Source organism: Vicia villosa, linkage group LG1 (assembly GCF_029867415.1).
Source record: "Vicia villosa cultivar HV-30 ecotype Madison, WI linkage group LG1, Vvil1.0, whole genome shotgun sequence".
Classification (NCBI taxonomy): Eukaryota; Viridiplantae; Streptophyta; class Magnoliopsida; order Fabales; family Fabaceae; genus Vicia; species Vicia villosa.
In genome coordinates, this window is record NC_081180.1 from 152,881,441 (window position 1) to 152,897,903 (window position 16,463).

A 16,463-nucleotide genomic window follows, 5' to 3' on the forward strand; every position below is an offset into this window, starting at 1 on the left:
ATTATGAGTACCTCTCTCAGCCAAAAGAGATGTATAACTCTTGCTATTCATCATCATCTACTGGTGAAATCATCATTGAGGATTATATCCCCAAGTCACCTTCCGAGGCTACAGATTTAGAGTTCACATATCTAGTCAATGCCATCTTGGGAGAAGAGCAAGACCAAAATACAGAAGAGGACGATCTCGAAAGTGTCTCCGACAACGAGTCTCTCCATTCAGAAGATTGGAAGTTTCCTCAAAAGAAAAACCGACATACTCCACTTGGAAATGGGTATGCTCACACTGCTCAGTCTGCTGAAGTAGAAGAAGATCGTCTGAGTGTTGCAAAGACAGTGGTTGGTAAATCAAGACCTACCACAGGCCAGCTTAAGCCTAAGGTTCCAGATTACTTAGTGCACAATGGGGTTCGCCACTACTGGACAGCTGTTGAAGTTTCAACTGTTGTTCGCACTCCTAAGTAGGAACTTTCACCGTTATTTTGTCCTCTCACCATAGCCCAGGGTGAAGAGATGTTTCATAGGGCTTTGCATTTTACTATTTCTTAGTTAAATGTCCCTCTTTGCTTCGCCCAAAGCAATAGAGTTTTGTTTTATAGGGTCTTTGTTTCAAGAAATGACTGTCCATAAATAAAAATGTCATTCTGTTCCTTCGTTTAGTTTTCCCTTTTCTTTTTTCGGAAATTGGTAATCCTAAAAAACACCCTTAAAAAACATCAAATATTCCATTAACTGCATACACCGAGTCTTCCCTCGTTGTCTAAATAAAACTTATCACACATATGCAGATTAATCATAAAATACCCCGTTGAAACGTGCGACCGTATGACTTCTCCAAGCTTTGAGTTTCCTGTATTCGAGGCAGAGGAAGAAGAAGACGAAGAAATATCAAAGGAAATTTCACGGCTACTTCAACAAAAGGAAGAGGCCATTCAGCCATACAATGAGCCTCTAGAGATCATTAATCTTGGTTCCAATGGAAACAGAAAAGAGGTTAAGATTGGAGCTTCACTCAGTTCAGAGATCAGAGGGAGTTTGATACAGCTACTCAAAGAATTCTCAGATGTCTTCGCTTGGTCTTATCAAGATATGCCAGGGTTGGATACCAGTATAGTGGAGCATCACTTGCCATTAAAAGCAGAATGCCCTCCGGTCAAGCAAAAATTGAGAAGAACTCATCCGGAGATGGCCATGAAAATCAAAGAGGAAGTTCAAAAGCAGATCAACGCAGGTTTCCTCGTCACTTCAGAATACCCTCAGTGGTTAGCTAACATTGTTCCCGTTCCTAAGAAAGACGGAAAAGTCCGCATGTGCGTCGACTACAGAGATTTGAACAAAGCTAGCCCTAAGGATGATTTTCCTTTACCACATATTGATATGTTGGTAGACAGTAGAGCAAAATCCAAAGTTTTCTCATTCATGGACGGATTTTCAGGATACAACCAAATCAAAATGGCACCTGAAGACATGGAAAAAACAGCTTTCATCACCCCCTGGGGCACGTTCTGCTACCGTGTTATGCCTTTTGGACTAAAGAACGCAGGGGCAACTTATCAAAGGGCCATGACTACGCTTTTCCACGACATGATGCATAAGGAAGTGGAAGTCTATGTGGACGACATGATTGCCAAATCAGAAAATGAAGAAGATCACATACAGAATCTGACAAAGTTATTTCAACGCTTACGGAATTTTCAGCTTCGCCTGAACCCCAACAAGTGCACCTTTGGTGTCTATTCAGGAAAACTCCTTGGTTTCATTGTCAGCAAACGAGGAATTGAAGTAGATCCAGACAAAGTCAAGGCAATTCAAGAAATGCCTTCGCCCAGAACCGAGAAACAAGTTAGAGGATTTCTTGGACGTCTGAATTACATCTCGAGATTCATATATCTCATGACTGCAACTTGCGCTCCTATTTTCAAACTTCTACGGAAAAATCAGAGTTGCGTCTGGACAGACGATTGTCAGAAAGCGTTCGACAGCATTAAGGAATATCTGCTCGAACCACCCATCCTGTCTCCTCCAGTGAAAGGAAGACCTTTGATAATGTACTTAACCGTCTTAGAAGATTCCATGGGTTGTGTCCTTGGACAGCAAGACGAGACAAGAAGAAAAGAGCATGCCATTTACTACCTAAGCAAGAAATTCACTGACTGTGAATCCCGCTACTCCATGCTCGAGAAGACGTGTTGTGCTTTGGCCTGGGCTGCCAAGCGTCTCCGCCAGTACATGATTCGACATACTACTTACTTGATCTCTCATATGGATCCAATCAAGTACATCTTTGAGAAGCCTGCTTTAACCGGGAGAATTGCCCGTTGGCAGATGTTGTTATCAGAATACGACATTGAGTATCACGCACAGAAAGCCGTGAAAGGAAGCATTCTAGCTGAGCACCTGGCTCACCATCCACTCAATGGTCATGAATCAACCAGTTTCGACTTTCCGGACGAGGACGTCATGTACCTCAAGGTGAAAGATTACGACGAGCCACTACCAGACGAAGGACCTGAGATAGGATCCCAGTGGGGCTTAATCTTTGACGGAGCTGTCAATGCTTATGGACGAGGAATTGGGGCAATCATTGTTACACCTCAGGGTACCCATATTCCGTTTACTGCCAGATTAACTTTCAAATGCACAAACAATGAGGCCGAATATGAAGTTTGCATCATGGGTCTCGAAGAAGCCGTGGATCTAAGAATCAAACACTTGGATGTATACGGAGATTCTGCTTTGGTCATCAATCAAATCAAAGGAGAATGGGAAACACGCCAACCAGGGCTAATTCCTTACAAAGACTACGCGAGAAGATTGTTACCATTCTTTGACAGGGTAGATTTTCATCACATTCCTCGTGAAGAAAACAACTTGGCTGATGCATTAGCCACACTCTCTTCCATGATTAGGATAAATCATTGGAATGACATTCCTCGGATCGATGTTATGCGCCTGGATAGGCCCGCTCATGTGTTCACAGTAGAAGCAATCATCGACGACAAACCGTGGTATCACGACATCAAGAACTTTCTTCAAAAGCAAGAGTACCCTCTCGGGGCGTCAAAGAAAGATAGAAAGACTTTGAGAAAGTTAGCTTGTAGATTCTTCTTGAATGAAGATGTTCTGTACAAGAGAAACTTCGACATGGTTCTGCTCAGATGCGTTGACAGAAAAGAAGCAGAAATACTCATGAGAGAAATACATGAAGGCTCCTTTGGTACTCACACCAATGGACATACCATGACAAGGAAAATACTGAGAGCAGGATATTATTGGCTGACAATGGAGTCAGATTGCTACCAGTATGCAAAGAGGTGTCACAAATGTCAGATCTACGCCGATAGAATTCATGTGCCACCATCTCTTCTCAACATACTCTCTTCCCCTTGGCCTTTCTCCATGTGGGGAATCGACATGATTGGAATGATCGAGCCAAAAGCGTCCAACGGACATCGCTTCATCTTGGTAGCCATAGACTATTTCACCAAATGGGTTGAAGCAGCTTCATATGCAAACGTTACAAGACAAGTTGTCGTCAGGTTTATCAAGAATCACATCATCTGTCGCTACGGCATTCCTAGCAAGATAATCACTGACAATGGGTCAAATTTGAATAACAAAATGATGAAGGAGCTTTGTGAAGAATTCAAGATCGAACATCACAACTCATCTCCTTACAGACCAAAGATGAATGGAGCTGTAGAAGCAGCTAACAAAAACATCAAGAAAATCATTCAGAAGATGGTCATCACTTACAAAGATTGGCATGAAATGCTCCCGTATGCTCTTCACGGTTACCGTACATCAGTACGTACTTCGACTGGAGCAACTCCTTTCTCCCTTGTATATGGCATGGAGGCAGTCCTACCTATAGAGGTTGAGATTCCATCAATGAGAGTCTTGATGGAGGCAAAATTAACAGAAGCCGAGTGGTGTCAAAGCAGATTCGATGAATTGAACTTAATCGAAGAAAAGCGCATGACAGCTTTATGCCACGGACAGCTATATCAACAAAGAATGAAGAAAGCTTTCGACAAAAAGGTTCGACCTCGCACAATCAAAGAAGGCGACCTTGTACTCAAAAAGATTCAATCTTTTCTCACAGATTCGAGAGGGAAATGGACTCCCAATTATGACGGCCCCTACGTGGTCAAGAGAGCTTTCTCAGGAGGAGCCTTAATACTCACGACTATGGATGGAGAAGAATTCACCCGTCCTGTGAACGTCGACGCTGTCGCGGGCGAAAAATCGTTTTGTTCCTCTTTTTTGTGGGATGAGACACCTGATGCCTTCTTTGGGCTCGAGTGCTCATAAAAAATGATTTTTCTTTTGTACCGACCAAACTTTTTATTATTTCCAAAGGAGGAAAAGGAAAAAAGCTGCAATAACCTAAAAGTGGGGGGAGAGATCTTGGGTAAGAGGGTTGGTTATACGAAGGGAAGGTATTAGCACCCAACGTATCTATAGTACTCTATAGGTTTCTTTGTTGGGTGAGAGGTTCTTGTGAAATAGGTGGGACCTAAGGTGTTTGTTTGATTATGCTCGCAAAGATCATCGCGATCCTCTGCATACATATCCCTTAGAGGGAATCAGAGCATCTGTAGCTCGGGGTCTACGGGTGCTAAGGTTTGAGTGGTTTTTTTTTGTTTTGTTTTGCTCGCCAAGGATCGACCTTGTGCCTACGTATTCTCAAAGGGATGTTGAGAAAGTCAGAGCAATCGTAGTTCCCACTTATGCTAGTGGAAGCAAAGGAAAATAGACAAATGTCGTCTAAATGCTAGATGTATCTAATCTATATCATCACATACATCTGTTTGATTTTTGAAAATCTTTTCATTATAAGCCCGGGGCCATGCCACTTAGGGGGCTTAGAATGATAAAGATGTTTTTTGTTGTTTAACCAGCCTTGTGGCAAAAGTTTCAATGAAGTCAGCCTTGTGACAAAAACTTTGATTAATCAGCCAGCCTTGTGGCAAAAGTTTCAATGAAGTCAGCCTTGTGACAAAAACTTTGATTAATCATCCAGTACGGTGGTAAACAGTTTGATTGATTAGCCAGCCTTGTGGCAAAAAAGTTTGATTGATTGATTGATTGTTTGTGATGATATAGAAGAGATACTCCTAGCATAGAGATGAAAAATGTCTAATCTCCTAGGGTATTTGATTTGGATATTGGGGATGCTTATAAGAAGCCCGTGGGTCCTTGTACGAAGCCCAAGAGGAGGCTTATCCGAGGGTCCTTGCATTGTAAGCCCAAGAGGAGGCTATGGGAGGGACAATCCAGGGTCCTTGCATTGTAAGCCCAAGAGGAGGCTATGGGAGGGACACTCCAGGGTCCTTGCATTGTAAGCCCAAGAGGAGGCTATGGGAGGGACACTCGTTTGTACAAAGCCCAAGGGGAGGCATGGTATAGTTGGTTTGAGCTCTTAGAGCGATTTCACCGGGAAACCATACTCTATGTCCTAACCTAAACTAGGGAGATTCTTTGCACGAAGCCCAATAGGAGGCTATGGGGAACCTAGTGTTGTACTAAGTTGAACAAGCACACATATCACACATATGAACAAACATGAACAAGTATGAACAAACATGAACAGGTATGAACAATTATATAGATGACAAAGTGTGTGTATATAATGGAGTTTATGAAGGAAATATACCTGTAAGCATGATCCATTTGTATACACAGGGCTCGGGACTCACACTCGGGGAGAAGTCCACTTGAGTTTATTCAAAGCAATGTAAACAGGTATTTACAAAGGGGCTTGGGACTTATACCTACATGGAGGCCCATGGTATTTTTGGGAAGATTTAAAGAAACCTTCATTTTGGGTTTGTTATTCAAAGTTAAAAAAAAACAGCATTGATTGAGATATGTACAAAAGTGTGTGTACAATGAAATACCTAATTTCATGTACAGGAATGGGTATGTACAAAAGGGGCTTGGGACTTATACCTACATGGAGGCCCATGGTATATTTACAAAACATGGTTGATTGTTTTATTTACAGACGCGTCGTTTGTTGTTTTGAAAACAGTTTGAAAAGTATTGTTTTGAAAGAGTTTTCTGTACAAAGAAAAACTGTACAAAAGGAAAAAGGAGTGGGTCTTATACTCTCTAATATTCGAGAGGCCCCACATCGTTTTGAAAATCAATTGATCAATTAAAAAAAAAGATTTAATCAATAGTTTCAAAAAGAAATGGTTTATTGTTTTGAAAAGAATGATCGTTCGTCTTAAAACGATTTGAATTTTGACAAAAGTCAACTTAATTAAGTTAAAACAAGTTTTAATGCTTAATTAAGACCTAATTAATTTAGGGTTTGATCACAAAAAAATATTTACAAGTGATTAGGTTTGAAAATTAAATGAAAAATAATATTTAAAGTATTTAAAAACACTTAAAAATGTATCATTTTAAACCTAATTAAAAACATATTAAATAAATCTTTTTTTTGTGATTTTTTTTGGTATTGTCAAAATATGTATATTAAATAAGAAGTGTGTAAAAAATGAATCAAAAATGAGTTGATTTGAATGGTTAAATTAAATGATGAAGTTGTGTAAAAAATTGAAGAAAAATAGTTGTAAAAAATATGGTTTGGTCCTGCCAGGGTTTGAACTCACGCCCTCTCTCTCACCAACCAAAACACTTGCCAACTGAGCCACGCTTGTGGCTTGTAATACATATGCTTCCATTTAATTATATTTTGAAATTGATATTTGAAATTTCTGAACCAAAAAAACGCGCCAAGAACACAATCCCAACTGAAATTTGAAAATCTCTAAAACTGTGTTGTTTTGATCAAGTGAATAGCCTATCTTGCTCGATTTTTCACCAGGAACATGATGGTGCCATTTAATTTCATTTATTTTTGCTCTAAGATGGTTAATTTTCTGATGAACATGAAGAACCCTAAAACTGAATTTGATCGTGAAATGATGTATGTGCAAGTTATGATGCAATTGATTGAGGGTTAATGATCCTCATATGTGCAGAAACAAGATGGCAAAGCAATATTTCATTTATGATGCATGATTCATAGAGTTTGAAGTTCAAGTAGCTTACCTTCAAAAACGGCAAAAGTGAGAATCAAATTCTGCAAATGAGGAGTTCCAGTTGTTGTTTCTTGATCTGGACAGCATCAATGGACCTTATGGAAGGTGTTTGAATGTCTGGAACGAACTGGAAACCTCTTGATCAATCTATGGTACCCGATCTGTAGTATGGCTTAAGTGAGGATCTAGCTTGATGATTTTGGTGTTTCAGATCATAGATGATGGTTGGAACAGTTCATATGAAGTATATGGATGATGTTTAGAAGGTTAGTTTGGACAGAATTTGCTTGGTATGGATTTTGGCATGATAAGGCTAGTGTTATGCATATTTGGAGGTGAGATGATGATTCTGAATTTTGGGATGATTTGAGGTGTGTGAATGGTTCAAACACATCATATATGATGTTTATGAGATGTTAGAATCATTACTTTGGCCAGAACTTCAAGGGTTTGGAGGTTGGGATTTCTTCCTCACTTTGAAACTTAAAACTTGCAATTCAAGAAAGAAAGAGAAAACCTATCTTTTGTGAGGTTTTGGTGTGATTTTGAATGAGGTAAGGACCTCTATTTATAGGCCAAAGAGTCTGAACTCAGAGCTTTGCAACTTGCTTCAAGAAATGATGATTTGGCTTAAGGGATAGAAAGGAATCTTTCACATTTAATGCAATGGTTAAAAGTAACTAAACCATGGTTATTTTGGCCAAGCTTCTTATCTCTTTCCTATCTGATCTTAAACCAGAAAATATCATTCAATCATTGCTTTGGTGTGTCATTACTTGCATTATTTGGCAAATTGGTTCATAACTTTGCAAAAATGGCTTGAAATTTCAAGTGAAATGGTCACTAATGTCAAAATTCAAAACCATAGCTACACTCCATATTTTTTCATGCTCTTGGACATTTTGGAAAGCTCATGTTATGTACTTCAAAACCCTAGTTGAAAGTTTCTTCAAGACCTTTAAGGAAATGGGTGAAAAAGATCCATGAACTTTGAAGAAAATGAAGTTTTAAGTGAAATTTTCAAAAGATACCAACTTTGAAGCTCCATTTCTCTTAAATGGTTGATCTTATGGAAAAAATTTATATGTGTCAAAGTTGTTTATTGGATCAAAATCTACAACTTTCATGTTGGAAGTTTTTTTCAGTTTGTAGGTGAAATTTTGAGAAATTCCCATCCAAAGTTTGGAAAAAACCATGAAAAACACTTGGAAATTTTTCTAAGTATGAAAAGTCAAACTTTTGACTTTTTGATTCTTGATTGATTTTCTTGATTTTTCTTGATCAAATGACTTCTCATATCATATATTGATGATTTAAAACTTCAAAAGTCATGGTTGACCAAAATTCCCCAAAAGTCAATGGTGATCTTGTACAGTTGACTTTTTCAGACGAATCGCGTTTCTGGAGATTTCAAATGAAACAGGCTATCCTTATCAAATGAATGGTATGAATGGATCACATTGAAGCATTAGAGGATATTGAGCCATGGTTTGAGTTGTGGCACCATGTCCTGATTAAAAAGTCAGTTGTTCAGTAAATTAGGTCAAAAAACCCTAATTGTCGACCTGATGAGATTGATGACTGTAGGTCTTGAATTGAGATGCAATTTCTATTGGATGTTGTCATAGGGATTATTTGAGGATGATTGAAACCTTTGATTGACTTCCTGGGGATTTTTAGGGTTTCCCAAATGTGATCCCTGATTTCAGTCCCTGATAGTTCAAAACCCTAATCTGAGGATTTGTCTGATCAATCTTTGTGTAGGAGATGTTATGAGCCAATGGATTAGGTCAAAATGATGCACTTGAGGTCTTGATATCATGTCCCAAGCCATTAGGTCAAATTCTGAGCAAAAGTCAGGAGTATGCTATCTTCAGTCAAAAACCCTAATCTGGTTGGTTCAGAGCTTTTGAGCTTGTTGAGATGGATTTCTGAGGACCAAATGTTGATTGGTTATGAGGATGATTCATTTGAGATGAAGGGAGAACAAAAACCCTAATTGATTGTTGCTTGTACTGATGAGTGATTTCTTGATCAAACCCTGCTGATCACAAGTAGCAAACACAAGCTATGCAATTTGTTAGAGATGCAAATGATGCATATGCAAATGATATGAGGTGGTATCTTAGGTCAAAAATTGGGGTATGACAGATGCCCCTATTTAAGTTTCTTCAACCTGAGACATGAAGATTGAAAATCTTCGTTTTGATAGGATGGAAGAGACTTAAATATCAGAAGACGCGAATTTTGGACCTAAGATACCAAAATTGCGGATGATGCAAGGATATCTTTACCGAGGGATATCAAGAACTGACTCCACTGGGGAGAAGAGACCGGGAAGGATGTCTCAATCCGTTTTAGGAAGAGAATCCGTTTTTCGGGAAAGCAAGTGTATGCTTCACCTGGGAATGATAGCTTTGTAAGGAAAGCTTACCTATCGACATTATCGACTATCAGCATGGGGATAGACTTGTTTAATAATGCGAAGGTGAAAGGTATGAAACTGTATTACCGACTACCAGCATGGTGATAGACTTGACAAGGTAAAAAGAGTTTCAAAGGTTCGGTTAATATTACCGACTATCAGCCTTGTGATAGACATGTTGAATAATATAACCAGAACAAAAGGTTACCGACTACCAGCCTCGTGATAGTGGTTTTGAAGACATGATTAATTATCAGCCAAGTGATAAAATGATTCTGGAGACTTAGCTAGGGAAATTACTGGTTATTCAGCCTTGTGAACAGTAATAAGGCCCTGATTTGTCAAATGGTCTTCATGGTTGATTTCCTGAAGAGGAAAATCTTTTGAAAGAGACATAAGCTGCTCGGATGATGAGGCTATTGCTTATTGTCTATTTTTTCACGACTCTGTTTGGGGAATCGGAATTTGAATCTGGTAAAGACAAAGTTCTAACCAAGAATGAATTGGAAAGAGACAGTCAAACAAGACTTTGTACCCAATGAGGAATGAACTCGATGGGATTTTCTCCTTTGTTTTGAGAGGAGAAACTAAAGCAACCTTCTTCCACGAGGAATGATCTCAGTGGGGAACTGGAGAAACAAAAGGTATTCTTTCTGCTTATGGGTGACAACCTACTTGGAGAGATGACACGCCCGTATCTGTTTCTTTTTCCTCTCTTCTTTTTTTTTTTTTTTTTTTTTTTTTTGAGGATAAATATATCCTAAACAAGTAAGTATTGAAAAATGCACGAATGCATAAATGATGCAAATATGTATGAATGATGAATGTCATGAATGTAGCATGCATGCTGACGAAACTGACAGATAATGAAGTATATACTGGAGAAGGACCGACGTCGCAATACAACCAGATACTTGGCAAATGTTCTTCAACACGGTGTAGATAACACAGGTGATGAATGGTGTTGCGTGTTTTAAACTTCTCTGGGGAAGATGAGCATCTTTTCTTATTGAGATGGAAGAACCTCTTCACTGGAGATGGAAAATCTTCTTCACTGGGGATAAAAGACCTTCTTCAATGGGGATAGAAGAGCTTCTTCACTGGGGATAGAAGAGCTTCTTCACTGGGGATAGAAGAGCTTTTCCTATCATAATCTTTGATTCATCCTATGGAGACAACTGCTGATGTTCCTTCCGTTGTTCACAACTCAAAGGAAAATTTCGCTTTTATTTTGAAAAAGAAAAGTGAAGTAAATTCATTTAAAACTTATTTTTTTCTTTTTTTCAAAAGTGAATAACACAATTAAAGCGTCATTTTGCAAGCTAAAAGAAATTAGAGATTGCAAACAAATGGGCACAAGGCTCAAATTTATTTAATAGGATGGAAATCAGCTAAAGGCGTGATTCCATGGAGTATTTACAAAAGTTGGAAATGGTAATTATGCGGAAAAGGCTACATTGAAAGCAATAACCACTATTCCCTCTAACAACTTTGAGTTACAACTGTGCTTGTCGCTTCAGATTTGGCGATGATTTGTTTGAAGATCCTTTGATGAAAAAAAAAAACTCCTCAGATAACGAAGTACGGACTGATGCAGTTACTTTGTCATAAATCCCTAATTTTTGCCTAGATTGCCCTTTCAGGTTTTCAATCTACCAGGATGAATTTTTTTCTGTTTATTGTCTCTAATTTTTGCCTGGACCGCCCTTTCAGGTTTTCAGTCCACCGAGACGCTCATTTTTGCCTAAGTCGCCCTTTGCGGGTTTTCGACTTACCGAGCTATTCTTTTGTATTTTTTAGACAAAGTATTTCTTGACTGCATCAGCATTCACAGGATGTGGGAGTTCATCACCATCCATGGTTGCAAGAGTCATGGCGCCGCCAGAAAATGTTCTTTTGACAACATACGGGCCTTCGTAATTAGGAGACCATTTGCCCCTAGAATCTGGTTGAAAAGACAAGATCTTTTTAAGCACGAGGTCGCCTTCTTGAAATTCACGAGGTCGAACCTTTTTGTTGAAAGCTTGTTTCATCCTTGCTTGGTATAACTGTCCATGGCATAGAGCAGTCATACGTTTTTCTTCGATTAAATTCAACTGATCATATCTGCTTTGACACCATTCAGCCTCTGATAACTTAGTCTCCATGAGGACTCTCATTGATGGGATTTCAACTTCTACGGGGAGCACAGCTTCCATGCCGTATACTAGAGAAAAGGGAGTTGCCCCTGTTGAAGTACGCACTGAAGTACGGTACCCATGTAAAGCAAATGGCAGCATTTCATGCCAGTCTTTGTAAGTGACGACCATTTTCTGGACGATCTTCTTAATGTTCTTGTTGGCGGCTTCGACGGCGCCGTTCAATTTTGGTCTGTAAGGAGAAGAGTTATGATGCTCAATCTTGAATTCCTCACATAATTCTTTCATCATTTTGTTGTTCAAGTTTGAACCATTGTCAGTAATGATCTTGCTGGGAACACCATATCGGCAAATGATGTTATTCTTGATAAACCTCACAACCACTTGTCTTGTAACATTGGCGTAAGATGCTGCTTCGACCCATTTGGTGAAGTAATCAATTGCCACCAAGATGAAACGATGACCGTTTGAAGCTTTCGGTTCGATCATTCCAATCATGTCGATACCCCACATGGAGAAAGGCCACGGAGATGAGAGAACGTTGAGTAGAGTCGGTGGCACATGGATCTTATCTGCGTAGATCTGGCACTTGTGACATCTCTTCACGTGTTTATAACAATCAGATTCCATTGTCAACCAATAGTATCCTGCTCTTAAGATCTTCTTGGACATTGCATGCCCGTTTGAATGAGTTCCAAGGGACCCTTCATGTACTTCATGCATCAACATGTCTGCTTCGTGTCTGTCCACGCATCTGAGCAAAACCATGTCAAAATTTCTTTTGTATAGCACATCTCCATTCAGGAAGAAACTGCCAGAAAGTCTCCTTAGAGTCTTCTTATCTTTGTTTGATGCCCCAAGCGGGTACTCTTGAGTTTGAAGGAAGCGTTTGATGTCGTGGAACCACGGTTTATCATCGATGACTGCTTCAGTTGCAAACACATAGGCAGGCCTTTCAAGGCGTGTAATTCTGACTGTAGGCATATCATTCCAATGACTGACTTTGAACATGGAAGATAGAGTAGCCAAGGCGTCTGCCATTCGATTCTGATCTCGAGGTATATGATGCAATTCAACCTTGTTGAAGAAAGTCAACAGACGTCTTGCATAATCTCTGTAAGGAATCAAGCCAGGGTGGTAAGTTTCCCACTTGTCTTTGATTTGGTTGATCACGAGGGCTGAATCTCCATATATGTCGAGGATCTTGATCCTTAAGTCAATGGCTTCTTCGAGACCCATGATACAAGCTTCGTATTCTGCGATGTTGTTAGTACAATCAAATAGTAGTCTGGCGGAGAATGGGATATGAGTACCCTTGGGAGTGATGATGATTGCCCCAATTCCATTGCCAAAAGCGTTTACTGCTCCATCAAAAATTAGGCCCCATCTTGATCCAGGGTCAGGACCTTCTTCAGGTAATGGTTCGTCACAATCTTTCATCTTCAAGTATAAGACATCTTCATCAGGAAAGTCAAACTTGAGAGATTGATATTCATTAATTGGTTGATGCGCCAAATGATCGGCGAGAATGCTTCCTTTGACCGCTTTTTGAGCACGGTATTCAATGTCATATTCGGATAACAGCATTTGCCATCGGGCAATCCTTCCTGTTAATGCAGGCTTTTCAAAGACATACTTGATCGGATCCATTTTGGAGATTAACCAAGTAGTATTGTTGATCATGTACTGGCGGAGACATTTTGAAGCCCAAGCCAAAGCACAACACGTTTTTTCGAGCATGGAGTAACGAGACTCACAGTCTGTGAATTTCTTACTCAGGTAATAGATGGCATGCTCCTTCTTACCGGTTTCATCTTGCTGTCCAAGCATACAACCCATGGATTCTTCCAACACGGTAAGGTACATGATTAGTGGTCTTCCTTCAACTGGAGGAATCAATATTGGTGGTTCTAACAAGTATTCCTTGATACTGTCGAACGCTTTCTGGCAATCTTCAGTCCATACAACCCCTTGATCTTTGCGGAGAAGCTTGAAAATTGGCCCACAAGTAGCAGTCATCTGAGAGATAAATCTGGAGATATAGTTCAATCGTCCGAGAAATCCTCTTACTTGCTTTTCAGTTTTTGGTGCAGGCATCTCTTGAATAGCTCTGACTTTGTCGGGATCTACTTCAATTCCTCTTTGGCTGACAATGAAACCCAAGAGTTTTCCAGATCTAACCCCAAAAGTACATTTGTTAGGATTCAAGCGAAGCTGGTATTTCCTTAATCTTTGAAACAACTTCAAAAGGTATTCAATATGTTCTTCTTCTGTGCTGGACTTGGCTATCATGTCGTCCACATAAACTTCAATTTCTTTATGCATCATGTCATGAAAGAGAGTAGTCATTGCCCTTTGGTAAGTTGCGCCTGCATTCTTTAATCCGAACGGCATCACTTTGTAGCAAAAGGTACCCCATGGGGTGATGAAAGATGTCTTCTCCATGTCTTCAGGAGCCATCTTGATCTGATTATAACCGGAGAACCCGTCCATGAAGGAAAAGACGTTGAACTTAGCGGTGTTATCAACCAGCATGTCAATATGTGGTAATGGAAAGTCATCTTTTGGACTGGCTTTGTTCAAGTCACGGTAGTCAACACACATTCTGACTTTGCCATCTTTCTTCGGAACTGGCACTATGTTAGCCAACCATTGAGGATACTCAGAGGTGACAAGAAAACCTGCGTCGAGCTGTTTTTGAACTTCCACTTTGATCTTGTTAGCCATATCAGGGTGAGTCCTTCGCAATTTCTGTTTAACTGGCGGACATTCTGGCTTCAATGGCAAGTAATGCTGAACAATATTGGTATCCAACCCAGGCATGTCTTGGTAGGACCAGGCAAACACGTCAACATATTCTTTGAGAAGGTCTGTCAACTTACTCTTGATATCAGTATCAAGCAGCGATCCAATGGTCACTTCTTTTTTGTCTTCTTCAGAACCCAAGTTGATCTTTTCTAAAGGCTCTTTGTGAGGCAGAATGGCTCTTTCCTCGTGCTTAAGTAATCGAGAGATCTCGTCCGGGATCTCCTCTTCTTCCTCTTCTTCGGCTTCGAACACAGGAAACTCAAAGTTGGGAGAGGGCATAGGGTTATTGCATTCAATGGGTTTATTAATAGTTAATCTGCACATGTGATTTATATTTATTTCAGAAAATTTATGAATGCAGGAGTGTATGCAGATTTTTTTTGAAAAGTTTTTTTTTTGTTATATTTTTGGTTTTTTAGGATTACCATTTCCAGAAAAAAGCAAAAATAAAACATATAATGTAGGGAATTCAAAATGACACTTTATTTATGATTCATTTTTGAAACAAAGCCCTAAACACAAACTCATTTGTCTTGGGCAGGACAAAGAGGGAAACTTTTAAAACAAAGCCCTATACACAAAGTTATTTGGGCGGAACATTTAAAAGCGAAGCCCTATAAAACATCTCTCTGCTTTGGGCAAGGCAGGAGGTCAAAATAACAGCGAGGTGATTACTTTGAGCGGCGAACAACATTCGGAACGTCGACAGCCTTCCAGTAGCAACGAACTCCTCTGTGCATTATGTATTCAGGAAAATTTCCCTCGGAATTATCTTCAGTATTGACATTGACCGTTGGTCGAGCAGGATTTGAAGGTCCTGGTTTGTCAACCTTGTTCTTTGTAGAGTTGAAACGGTCTTCTTCTACTTCTTGAAGAGCATAAGACGAGTCACAATCTTCAGAATTTTCAGGATGTATTTCCCAGTCTTCAGGATGAAGAGACTCATTGTCAGCGACACTTTCCGAGTCAGTTGCGGGACCATCTTCCCCTTCATCTTCAAAAATGGCATTTATGTGATAATAACCATCTTCAGGATTATAAACCTTGGCGGATGCATTGAAGCTGAAACCTTCAGTAATTTCAGGCTGCTGAGAAAATTGACAGGGCTGATAAGCCTCTTCTGGTTGACTATGATATTCAAAGGAATCTCCCCATCCAGTTGGTTGGATATCTTCCATGGAAATCTTTGAACTTTCCGGCGCAGTATATTTCACCATATAATCAAATTTTCCACTTGGTTGTCCCAAGGTGTCCCAGATTTCTGCAGGAACAGGCTCAGTTTCTTTGCCTTTGGATTTCTCTGAAGGAGGATATGGTTCTTCCTGAGATATGTATCCCGAGTCATTGAGATAACATTTCCATTCTTTTTCAGGATCAGGTAGACCTTCTTCGATGCATTCTTCGATAAGGACATTGACCTCTTGAGGAATTGGATTGAGGAATCCTCCACTAATGAATGTTTCTTTGATCGGACGAAGGGTTTCATCCTTCTTGGTGCAGTTTGAGAATGTTGGTGAACATCTGAGACCTGCTCTAGTTTCATTCTTGGTAGGGATCACAACTTGCCCCCAGCCAGTGGTAGTTCCATCTTTCACTACTTTCACCGCCTCTTTGTAAGAAGAGATTGATGCTTTCTTCTTGGAAGATTCATCTTCTAAAGAGAGACCTTGGAACTGAGTTCCTTCCACATCATCAGCACTAATGAAAGAGAAATTGGATAAATGGCTCACCATCAAGGCTTGTTCTCCACTTATTGTCACCAATTTTCCATTTGTTACAAATTTTAACTTTTGATGGAGCGTAGAAGTTACTGCCCCTGCTTCATGGATCCATGGTCGTCCTAACAGGCAGCTATAAGCAGCTTGAATGTCCATGACTTGGAAGATGATTTGAAATGTATGTGGACCAATTGTCATGGGAAGGTTGACTTCGCCGATAACAGATTTTCGTGATCCATCAAATGCTTTGACAACTACACCACTGAACTTCATAGGCATTCCTTGGTAAGACAAGCGAGCAAGAGTTGTTTTTGGCA